At 40.8% G+C, this 12605-nt stretch overlaps 1 protein-coding gene across 12 annotated transcripts in view; it reads right to left on the bottom strand.

Annotated features, from left to right (window-relative positions):
* Window positions 1-12605, bottom strand: part of RBMS3 (RNA binding motif single stranded interacting protein 3) — a 1053558-nt gene that overhangs the window by 369803 nt on the left and 671150 nt on the right. The window lies entirely within an intron of this gene.

Here is a 12605-nt window from a genome sequence, read left to right on the forward strand (position 1 = left end):
GCGTGGGGGACGGAATATATGGCCAATTTACAATAAGGAACAATAGTGCTTTCAGGAGTCCTCGTAGTTTGTGAATGCCCCTTTCCCCCACGCTTTTTGAGACACTGGAAGCAGTTGAATGTCTGCAAGTCTCAAGAAGTGCTATTGAGTTCAGATGACATACATGTTACTCCCTTTCTTTTGTCCTCACTACAATCCTGTGAGAAAGGTTAGACTGAGAGATATGGGCTGGCCTAAGATCACCCAGCAAGCTTCATGGCTGTCCAGGATTTCAACGTGCATCTCCCTTGGTCAAAGTCATTCACTCTATCCATTATATCACATTGGCTCTCACACCACACTGGCTCTCACACTAATGTAGACATTCAATTAAAGGTCAAGTATGATTATAATTGAGCTAGAAGTTTCACCGCTTTAGGGATGTGCAAGCCAGCTCAATTCAAGCCAGGCTCAACATTGAACCACCCCGGTTTGGGGGGTCTGCGTTCAAACCGGATTGGCATCCTCAGTTCTAAGAACCAGTTTGCGGACCAGCTTGGGTACACTTGTAAAGGGGCATTCTTGAGGCCCGAACTGGGTCGCAGTCCAAGCCGGACTGCGCAGAGGCCCAAACTGGGCCACTGCCACCCCATCATTTGGGAGGCTGTTGGGGGGCTTGAGCAATCCCCGTTACCACCTCGCCACCTCCAGTGTTTCTCTTCCACCTCTGCTGCCACCTCCTGTAAAGGTACGGAGGCTACTTTCCTTCTCCACTCCAGCCTTGTGCCTTTAGATTAAAGATTGAGATGGCTCCTCTACTTGTAAAGGGGAATCCTCAAGGATTCCCCTTTAAAAGGATACCTGAGTCAGTCCATGAACTGGTTCTGCCTGGCTTGTGGGTCAAACTGAACTGGACCTAACCAAACCCAGACCAGACCAGGTCAGTTTGAATTCATTCCCTATTAAAACCAAACCAGCCAACCAGTTTCGTGTACTTCCCTACACCACTACCTTAGCAAGCACAGTATTTATTTACTAGTATATGTAAAATATTTATACCCCATCTTTCCATCATAATAGACCCCCAAGGCCCCTAAAATAAAATAAAATAAAAAGATATTCAACCTATAGAAAAAATCATGAATTAAAGACATGCACAGCACAACTGGAATAAATTTCTATAACAGAGGGGATGCAAAACACATCCACAATGGATAATGCTAAACTGGGACTATTTTTGATAGACACTTATTCTCAAGAGCTTTCCACTCACATTGGGCAAGCAAAATAGTTATCATTTAATGCTTCAGTTTCGAAAGTAAAATAATCTAAGATTCATTGCCGTAGCAGAACAAAACATTCTCTTAAAGAAGGGGGCAGGAGGAAAACATGCAGTAGGTATTAGGAAAATGTTACTTAATGCTCCATGTTGCAAACATTTTCATTTTGAGAAAAATATTTGGCATTTCTCATTGTATGACAATTCCACACTTCAAGAAATGCTGGCCTTCCACATACATTCAACCAAGAGCTAGCCACAGACAGAATAAAAAAAGCCAAATATAAATGCTGTTATATATATATATATTTAAAGTATATTAGATTTTAAAACTGCAGGCAGAGGTTGTTTTAAATGAAGGGCGTAGCTATAACTGAGCAAGGGGAAACAAATGTCCCTGGGCCCATGAGAAAGTCCGTCTCTTTGTTCTCCCTTTCCACCACCTTGATTCAGTAGCAAGCTGCTGGCTCATGTGTGAAGAGTACGTTATATTATTTGCAGAGCAGTGAGAGAAAGTGCATGCTAAGAATGTTTTGTTTTTCACCATGTCCATATAGTTATTCTGCAGCAAAGACACGAGGGCAGGGAAGTGGGGGAAGGGGGCCATCTTCACTTCTTGTCCCAGGGCCCACTTCAACCTTGCTATGCCCCAGTTGTGAATTTTTATGTTAAGTGTTCTAGTGGATAACAATAGTGGTAGTGATGATAACAGTTGCAGTTTGGAGATGCTGGCATTGGTGATAGGAAGAGGAGTAGAGGGAGACTTGGACCACTTCTGTGGTCACAGATCCAGGCTGCTATTCAGTAAATGAAAGGTAGACCGTGCCACCTCAGGACTTCTACAATATTCTGACAGCAGAGCATAGCTGTGCAAGCCACCAGCTCTGCAAAATGAGAGTAAATATGGCAAACTAGGCTGCATTTCCATTTGGCTCACATTATATCAGTGACAAAAGATGACTGTTTTAAGTTCTAGTTCATACTGGCAGTTGTTTTCTTCCCTTTTTAAATGGGGGACTGGAATCCCACGTAGGCTCTCTTTGTTTATGGACAAAACAATACCTTTTGAAACTTCGCCACACATATCCCTAATTATTTACTGGATAAAGTTATTCATGTTTCACATTGTACCTCCTACAAGCTGCAGAGACAAATTACTCTTTTTGGCGTAGATGAACAGCTATGCTGTATCCATTTGTTTTTTTAAAAAAAGAATTAAATATTACATCACTGTGAAATAAATTAATTGACCTATGCTGTGAACAAATAAATCACCTAGCCCAATATGCAGCTTTGGATCTGCAACTCATTTTAGCAAGCAGGCTTTGCTCTCTCTTAACATATGAGTTAAGTAAGCCGTTCTGACAGGTGTAAGAGCCTCTTATATCACTTTAAAAGCTATGGTAGCAAGATATGACAGAAAATTAGGGGCAGTCATAATATCATATGTTGAATATCATAACATAAGGCCTTGGTACAGCAAATAAAACACAGCATGAAATACAGAACTGATATGGGGAAAGGTATCATCCAGATATTATTAGCAACCTTCTGTCAGGTCCTTTCCTACAAGATTCTTACAAAGGAGACTACATTGGCTACCAGAGTTCCTGATTTTATTAATTCAGGATTATGGATGCTAAAATGGCTTGTGGTACATTCAGATGGCATGGGGTTAACACAAAGACTATTTATACACTTGCAATTTCATGACTACCATATTGAGCTTATATGGACCCACTATGACATGGACAAAGTCCTTTTAGAAGATTCTCTATATTGTAATGTGAATTCTGGTGGTTTTATGTTTTTGTAAAACCTTACACATTTGTAGTCTCAGCATCTCCTCCACAGACTCATATGATACTGTCTATTATCCACACAGCCCCACACGGACTGGCTGCAGCTCTCCAAGATCTTAAGAAGAAATCATCCCCAGTCTTTCTTCTGGAGACACTCAGACTGAAGATTCTGGGTATTTAATCTGGGATCTTGTGCATGGTAAGCATGTGGTTAACTATGGCCCCTTGGCCTTGCTTAAATATCAGTCACTGTCATCTTGGTTCCTGCTGTTCCTCCTGTTCAGTAGGTGAGATGAATGCTGTGGACTAAGGAAGTCCCAAAGGCCAGCCAATGGCATACGAAACCAATGAGCCAATGGCATATGGATGGGATAAGTCTGAGTCTACAACTTATGTTTTTGTACCTTTAACCAGTCAGTGCAGCTTTGGAGAAGTAAAACAAATTAATCTCCCCACTTCCGTGCCACTTATACAAAAAGAAAATGATTATAATGTAAAAACACACAATTAAATTAAGAGACTGAATATAGAGTGGGTTAACTAATGAAGCAGCATGTGGTGCTACTGAACATACATTTCAAAAACTTCAGCTGGACAGTGGATAAGCAAAGGGCTAATTTAACAACCACAGCAGCAACGTACGTGTGTGTGTATGTGTGTGTGTGCGCATATGAGAGAGAGAGAGAGAGAGAGAGAGAGAGAGAGAGAGAGAGAGAGAGAGAGAGAGAGAGAGAGAGAGAGAGCGAGCGCGCACCTTTTTACTGGACTTGTATCAATGTTTTGGTAATAGGAGACAAGTATTTTATCTTTGATTGATCCAATATCTGCGATGGAAAATATGTTCCAATTATAAAATATCTCACTTTGAGGATAAAATAGATAAACATAATGTTCTAAACAATACTGGTCAAGGACTGTAATAGAGGAATTGAATTTAATACTATTCTAACCCTTCCCCCATTCATATTAATGGTATTCTCAACCATCAATAAGCAACACATAATAATAGCCGTGTTGCTATTATTAGGTCATGTCACGGCTGTGTTACTGTTAACACACTCTACATATGGCTGCCCTTGAAGAATATTCAGAAATTGAAGATAGTACAAAATGCAGCAGCTAGGATTTTATCCAGAGCTCCCCACTGGGATAATATTACATCCACTTTGAAAGAGCAATATTGGCTGCCAATTGGTTTCTGGGTCCAATTCAAGATGCTGGTTTTGACCTTTGAAGCCATTAATGGTTTGGGCCCTGGATATCCGAGGGACCGCCTGCTCCCAGGGGTTTATGACTGCTTGACAAGGGCATTGGAGGGGACTCTGCTCCCTGTGCCAACAATGAGGAAGGCTCAGCAGTGCACATAGGACAGGGCCTTCTCAGTTATTGCCCCCAGACTTTGGAATGCCTTCCTAGTCAACTCCTTAGTCTCCATCACAGTTTTTAGAAAGCAAGTGAAATCTTGGCTTCTTACCCAGGCATTATTTTTGTTGCTGCTGCTCGATATTTATGGTCTCATTAAGTATGTTTTTAAAACTTTTAATTAGATTTGTATTTTTATATTCCAATTTAATATTTTTATTCTTTAATTGTTTTATGGCTTTAGATTGTTTTATATGTTTTGTAAAACACCTTCAGGTTGTTTTAATAAAAGGCAATATAAAAATCTAAAAATAAATAAAGTAAATGAATAACCACCTCATTTAGCCCTATTATTAGAGTGTCCTCTGTTTCTACCAGTTGACTTTTGATTAGAGCAGGCTTTGAGCAGCTCTGAAGAGACAAGATGCTTTTGACTTTTTTGACAGACCTTAACTGAAACAAACAAAAAATGCTTAGTGAAGAATGGAATAAGTTAGACTTTAAAAATACTTATTACAAAAGAGAATCAAAGATAAAAGACACAGTACATGCAAAATGCATGTCTGGGCTCTGACAGAGCAAAACTTGGTTTTACTTGGAAAATTAATCAGTTTTAATTCTGTCTCACCACAGATTCCAACCATAAACATTTGCAATGTATGAGAAAGGACTGTCAGAATTTCCGCATTCAGCTCCTTGATTGTTTTGAAATTTTGCTCTGTACTAGGGATGTGCACAAGCCGGTTCGGTACCTCCTTTGGGAAGTGCCAAACTGGTTCAGGTGCCTGCAGAGAACTAGTTTGGGTGCCTGCAAATGGCCACATGCACGGTGGTCACATGCGTGCCAATGCCATGTGCACAGGCTGCAGAGAACAGCACTGAAACTGCGCACGGCCTTTGCTAGAGCAAGTGCCGCTCCCAGAAAAGCGGTGGGGCGGCAGCATCCCATCAAGAGCAGAATGAGGAGGAGAAAAGACTAAGGAGTGAGAGCAGGTAAGACCTGCTTACCTCCTTCTTAAGGGAACTGCTCTGTGACACTCCCACACCTGCATGAATGGCTCGTGCATATCCTTACTCTGTACCATGTTCCATTTTTTAATTTCTGGTTTTAATAGGATAATTTCTAAAATGTATTATGGAGCAGGTGCTTCATTTATTATGGAGCAGCTGAACTTCAGTCAAGTTGCACCTCTTCACCACTTTCCACATACCTTCTTTGTAAGCAATGGACATGTGCATATTGATAAAACACTGGAGATGTCTTCACTAATGCCTCCTCTAGTGCAACTTCATGACCTCAAGCAGCATCCCATCAAGAGCAGAATGAGGAGGAGAAAGGACTAAGGAGTGAGACACCATCAGTTTGCCTGTGTGAGACTTACCAACCCTCCCAATCCTATTGTATATGGGGGATTACCAGGCTAAAACACTGCAAAAAGCCACATTTATGAGGACAGTATGACTGATTGCTACAAGATTCAATTTTTACATATTTACAGATGTACATATGCATTCCTGAACATCAATTTAAAAATATGGATAAAATCAGACATACAGCCATGCTGTTATGTATGTACCTGCCCAAAGTTTCCTCATGTAAGGCACATTAATATAATCCTTTTGACTGTGGATTTAAAAAACAAACAAACATTGGGGTAACAGAGGTCTCTGGGATCCACACGTGCAACATCCCCCTAACCTTGTTCTACTGACACCTCTGTCATGAAAGCCTTTGCTTCCTTCTATACTGTACCTTGCACTGTACAGGGTAATCTGTGAAGTATGTTTCAGACATAGAGGCACCTGTAACAGTGCAGTGACATGGAAAGATCCTCTTGCACAAGACTATTGTATAATGAGGAGGGAAAGTTTAGTGTCTGTGTCAGGATCTCAGTCATGAAATGTAGTGTAATGCATGTGCTAGTCCCTGTGTAGAAGGCACAGGACAGCCATCTTGCTTGAGAGTTAGTGGCTTGTATAAAGCATTCTCTCTCTCTCTCTCTCTCATTTCTGCTGGGCCCCTTGATTTAGTTAGTTATAGAAGTAGCTGCATTACCTTAGCAGCGTTAAGGTGTGTGAGAACCTTGCTCATTATACTGTCTGTGCTATACTGTCTGTGTTGGCTACGCTTTGCTCATACATGTGTATTTTAGTTGTAATCAGCTATAAAAGGCAGCCCCTTTAGAGTGCTAATAGGATCTCACCAATTGACTAGCGCACAAGTGCCTCGGACCAATGCCAAGAAGAGTCACATCACCTACAGCAATGGGATCCCCAGCAGTGTTCCCTCTAACAGGGATTCCCAGATGTGGACTTGATTGATTGATTGATTGATTAAGTGCAATCAAGTCAGTGTCAACTCTTAATGACCACATAGATTCTCTCCAGGATGATCTGGTCTTCAACTTGGCCTTTAAGGTCTCTCAGTGGTGCATTCATTACTGTCGTAACCAAGTCCCTCTACCTTGCTGCTGGTCATCCCTTTCTTCTCTTTCCTTCAAATTTCCCCAGTATTATGGATTCTCAAGGGAGTTGGGTCTCACATAATGTGCCCAAAGTATGATAGTTTGAGCCTGATCATTTGTGCCTCGAGTGAAAATTCTGGATTGATTTGCTCTGTGATCCATTTGTTTGTTTTCCTGGCTGTCCATGGTATCCTAAAAAGTCTTTTCCAGCACCAAAGTTCAAAAGCGTCAATGCTTTTTCTATCTTGCTTCTTCAAAGTCCAGCTTTCACATCACAGTGTCACAGGGAAAACCACTGTCTGAATGATTCTAATCTTTGTAGGTGTAGACATGTCACGGCATTTAAATATCCTTTCCAAGACCTTCATTGCAGCCCTACCAAGTGCTAGTCTGCTGCGTATTTCTTGACTGCTAGATCCTTTAATGTTGACGGCCAATCCTAAAAGGCAGCAGCTATCCACCACTTCTGTGTCTTCATTGTCAATTCTGAGGCTGGACTATAACTCCCATAATCCCCAAGCAAAGGCTATTGCAGCTGGGGATGCTGGGAGTTGTAGTCAACAAGATCTGATCACCATCAGAGTGTATTTTGAGGGATGCAAGCCTTTTGCCCCTTTATTTTTCTCTGATTAAAATGACATCTATTCACCCTCCACTGCATGCATGTCTCTTCATTTTGGACCCAAGAAAAGAACCGTGCCTGGCCCTGATACAACAGACAGTTTCAGAGGTTAGACTAGATAACCCTATAATTCTATGAAATTTATGCTTCCCTTTTCAAATCTAATGACAGTTTCTGTTAGTATGGGCTGCCAAAATATATTATATTGATAATGCTTGTCTCATTTGCATTATTTTATCCTACAGGCCTATCCCCATCCATTGCTCCTTAATTAATGCACCATTCCAGATATAATTATTCACCGAATCTGCATGATGACAAGCAATGTCAGTGAGCATGTCAGCTTTGGTGCTGAAAGCTGTGGAACAGCACTCAAAGCTTGATGAGTAATCAAGGCTTACTTAATTGTAATTAATTTGTCACCACCCAGACAATTTGAAGAGAAAATCATAACATACCACTACCAGTTATGAGTAAGATGCTGATCCCAGTAACACTATTTTACAGTGGCACCAGCATTTGCAAACTCAAGGCCATTTCATATTTACACCAATATAACTACAAGTATGAAATGGTGTTAGTGAAGATATTTTGTGCATAAGGGAGACTATGGAAGAGTGGGAGTAGGGGATATTCCATGTGAATCATTTATTTGCTTATGCAAACCAAGCCATAAAAATAATCAATGTGTGTCTAAACTTTTGGTAAGTACGAGGTTCCGGCATAGAATTTTTTGTTTTTATTTTACAAGAATGAGACTATCAGTGATAGAGCAGATCCTTGCCAAGTCTGAATTCACCCATTAGATTGAGGGTGTGTGCAGTTTCTCACCCCCATTTTGGAGGCTGCATATAGCCAAATGGGTTTCCCAGATATGCATGGAGGCTGCAGACACCAAAATGTAGCTGAAAAGCTCCAAGAGTCCTCTGGAAAATTAATGTGTTCCCTGCAGGGAACACTTCACAAACAATTCGGGTTTTTCATGGTACATTAAGAATGTAGCCCGATTTATATCGGGGGTAGAAAAAATCCCACTTTTTGCATCCTTTCTTTTTGGGCAAATTTGAATGTGCAGTAAAGTCTTGCAGAAAACTCACAGTAAAGCCTGCTGTCTGGGAAAGCTCCATGTGACAATTAGAAGCAATCCTGGATATTTTAATGGCGTGCTTTCATGAAAAATACTGGAGAGAAAAATCTCCAGAAGTAGCTTCACTCAAGTTCTGCCTTAGACTTAGTGGGTTTGGTATGGAAAAGGGGAAGGACCCAATATGTGCTGTGAAAAGTACAGCAAGCTCCCAGGTTGCTTGCTGGGCAAAGAGGTACCTTTTTAACATGGTGATTCCCTTTATTTAGCAGAGGGAGAGTAACTGGCCCTATCCACCCCCAGCACAGCAACCCTCCAGTGGCCGTTGCTGGTATCTATCTTATGTTTCCTTTTTAGATTGTGAGCCCTTTAGGGAAAGAGATCCATCTTCTTATTTTTTATTTCTCTGTGTAAACTGCTTTGGAAACTTTTGTTGAAAAATGGCATGTAACTGTTGTTGTTGTCGTCACCGTATAAGGCAGCTTTCTATGTTCTTAACCAATTAAAACATGTCAATAATATGACAATAATCTCAAATACAAGTTTGCCCTTTTAACTGTAGTTTTCCTAATGCAAACTGTACAAATGGGATTGAAGGGAGAATGCAACACACCCCTTCTCCATGTTGACCACATCCATGCAGAATAATAGGAGCCTTCTGGGTCAAGCACACTATGCTCACACATTTCCTTGTCTAAGAATGCCACTGAAGATATATGCCACTGAAGAGAGGCTGAAAAGAATGTGACTAAAGTGGGTACCATTTCTCACCTCCTGGGACAGACAGGAAGAATTTGTTTGCAGATGTTGGGATAAAGGATCCTTCAGAACTTGACAGTGACATTGAGAGCAATAAAGTCCGTGCTCCAAGTGAATTTGTCTAGCTTCAGCTTCCATCCACTGGGTCTCATTATGCCTTTGTCTGTGATATTAAAGAGCTGTCTACCATCAAAAAAACTTGGGCCTGCAGTTATATTTATGGGCTGTTCAAATCAGCTCCCCACCGGCACTTAGTGAAACTAAACATATTGAATTTCTAACTCCCTCACTCCAAGGCAGGTTCCAGACACCAGTTTACCCTTTTCGCTCTCTTCTGAACCCCAGCTCAGTTCTTTTACATTTCTGATTTTGACCTGCAGCTAGAACAAGACATACGCCTTTCCTAGCAATAGCTTCATTAATTTCACAAACAGCGTACAGTAGTCATATATTTCCTCTCACCTTTTTTGAGATTTACCCTGTTCAAATGCTTTTAAAGGTAATTGGCAGGCTGTTAATTAGACATGAGAAAGCTGTACAACAGGATAAAATGCCTTGCTACTTTCACACAAATCATCTAGCCACGGCTACTCATCTTCTAAAAGAATTATTTATGAAAGCTGTTCTGTCAAATATTCATATTGGGCTAAAACAACTAATGCGTGAATCATTTTAATGGGAAATAGTTATAGGCACTGCAATAGTACTTGACAATATGTTTCTCTTCAGATTAAATGGGCAACTAGTTCAATGAAGCGGAAAACAGTCTAATTCTTCTCAACTCATATTTATTGCAGGAGGACTTGCCTAAATATTAGTATGGTATATGTTTTATTTGATGCAGTACTGATTTGCCAAGGGTGACCATATCAGACTCCTAGAGGAGAAAATAAACACCTTGCAAGGTGATAAAGGGAAACTATTTCCATCCATAAGTCACCTTAAGTGGTGCAGTGGGAAATTGTTTGACTAACAAGCAGAAGGTTGCCGGTTCAAATCCCCGCTGGTACTATATTGAGCAGCAGCAATATAGGAAGATGCTGAAAGGCATCATCTCATACTGAGCGGGAGGAGGCAATGGTAAACATCTCCTGTATTCTACCATAGAAAACCACAGTGCTCTGTGGGCACCAGGAGTCAAAATCAATTTGACGGCATACTTTACGTTACCTTATTTCCATCCATAGAAAGAATAGGATAGAGTCACTTTCCATGGGATAGCATTCTTTTGATTCCCTCACTACAGTATTTTGACTCCTGGCGCACACAGAGCCCAGTGGTTTTCTTTGGTAGAATACGGGGGGGGGAGGGTACCATTGCCTCCTCCTACACAGTGTGAGACGATGCCTTTTAGCATCTTATTATATCGCTGCTCCCCAATATAGTACTAGCAGGGATTCAAACTGGCAACCTTCTGCTTGTTAGTCAAGCATTTTCCCGCTGTGCCAGTAATAACCACTAATTATTGCCAAGCCCCTTTCAAACTTTCTTTTCATGCACTCCAGAATGAGAGAAATTTTACGGAGTCATGTTTGTCCCACAATAGCATGACTCAGCTGTAGAATCCAGAGGAAAGAGTTGTGGCATGCAAGGACAAGGCAGTGGAATAGAATAATGAACATTAATGGTTTAATGAAATAGGTAATATTTACAGAGAGGCAAGTACAGACTGCTTTTAATGCTCTTGCGGCTGGTTCTTGTTAACCCCGTCTCTACTCCAGAACTGGACTAAAGGCAACTACTAAAGCACCATTCAAAAGCTCGCCTGGATCAAAGAATTGATTAACCCAAAACACCAAATCCCTCATTCTCCATGACGAATAAAAGACCAGTCCCATCAAAATACTAACAAACGCTAACTATATACATAAAACAAGAGAAGAAAACACCACATCAGCCAAAAGAGCAGCTATGAAGAGTAATGCTTTATGTCATGTTGCAACATTTGACTTTGGAAGCAAATTGATCAAGCAATTATAGACTGCATGTATGATTAACTTCAAGAGTAGCTTGTACCTAAAGTGTCCATCTTCTATACACTTTACATCCAATAGGTCCCAATAAAATTAATCAAATTACATACAAAGTGCTCCATATTTACTACTCACTCTACTATTTCTAATTCATCCAAGGGAAATCTTATGGCAAATGCCTGGGTAGCCACAGCACAATATCACTGTTTCAAGGGGAAAAAACTTAGGAACAGTGGCTGGTTTCAGTGAAGAAACCCCTGAATTGCTGTAGGTACCTATCATATTATAACAAATAACTAAAGGCTGTTTATATATAACTGAATATTAAATCACAGACCGCTATGATTTTACTACTGTTAGACAAAAGATTTTGTAGCATCAGTATAATGATTCCTTTCACATTACATCCAGAAGCCACACTGGGATTCCGTGGTTTCCTCTGCTTATTCTCAAAAACCCAAATTAGTGATGGTGAATACCCCCTGGCTTGATATAAAATTGGGTAAACTGGTTTTTTACAATATTTTCCTCACAAGATTTTTTAATGTAAAGGTTTGTTTTTCCAAGTCTAATTCTAAATTCACCTTTATCATACAGCAGTGTAGGCTGGCTAATGGACAATAGTGAAGCACATCCAGGCCAATACTGAGCCAGCCTGTATTGTATTTCTTGGCCATGCTGATGGCTGCTGAGCAGTAGTAGGTAAGAACCAGGTGAGTGTACATCTGCTTATGGTGTGTGTATATGGATGAGATGCTCTGGGGTTGTGTGTGTGAACTGATGAGATGTATGGAGAGGTTAAGTAATGTGGGTGAGTGGATATGATGCTGGGGTTGATGCTTGTGAATGGATATGATGCTTCAAAGATGTGAAATTTAGAGTGCAATTGTGGATAGATGCATGCAGTACTTATGAGTGTCTGTTAGTCTATGCGTTTTGGAAGGGATGGAAAAAAAGAGACTCATATTTTAATTTTATGTGTATTTACTCGGAAAGAATTTCTACAATATTCAGCGGACCTTATTCCTAGGTAAATTTGTGTAGGATTACAACCTGAGAGAGGGTGGAAAATGAGACAGGATTCACAGAGAGAGAGAGAGAGAGAGAGAGAAGGGGTGGAGCTACCATTGGGTGAATGTGTTCAAATAACCTGGGCCGCCACCCACGAGGGACTGCAAGTGCGTCCCCAGTCATGCCCATGTGTCTGACATCAGATGTGGGGTGTTATTTTGGTCCCAAATGGGGCTGCACAGCATCGTCTGGAGCCGAAATTGGCCCGT

The sequence above is a fragment of the Hemicordylus capensis genome, chromosome 6, assembly GCF_027244095.1.
Source record: "Hemicordylus capensis ecotype Gifberg chromosome 6, rHemCap1.1.pri, whole genome shotgun sequence".
In the NCBI taxonomy this organism is placed as follows: Eukaryota; Metazoa; Chordata; class Lepidosauria; order Squamata; family Cordylidae; genus Hemicordylus; species Hemicordylus capensis.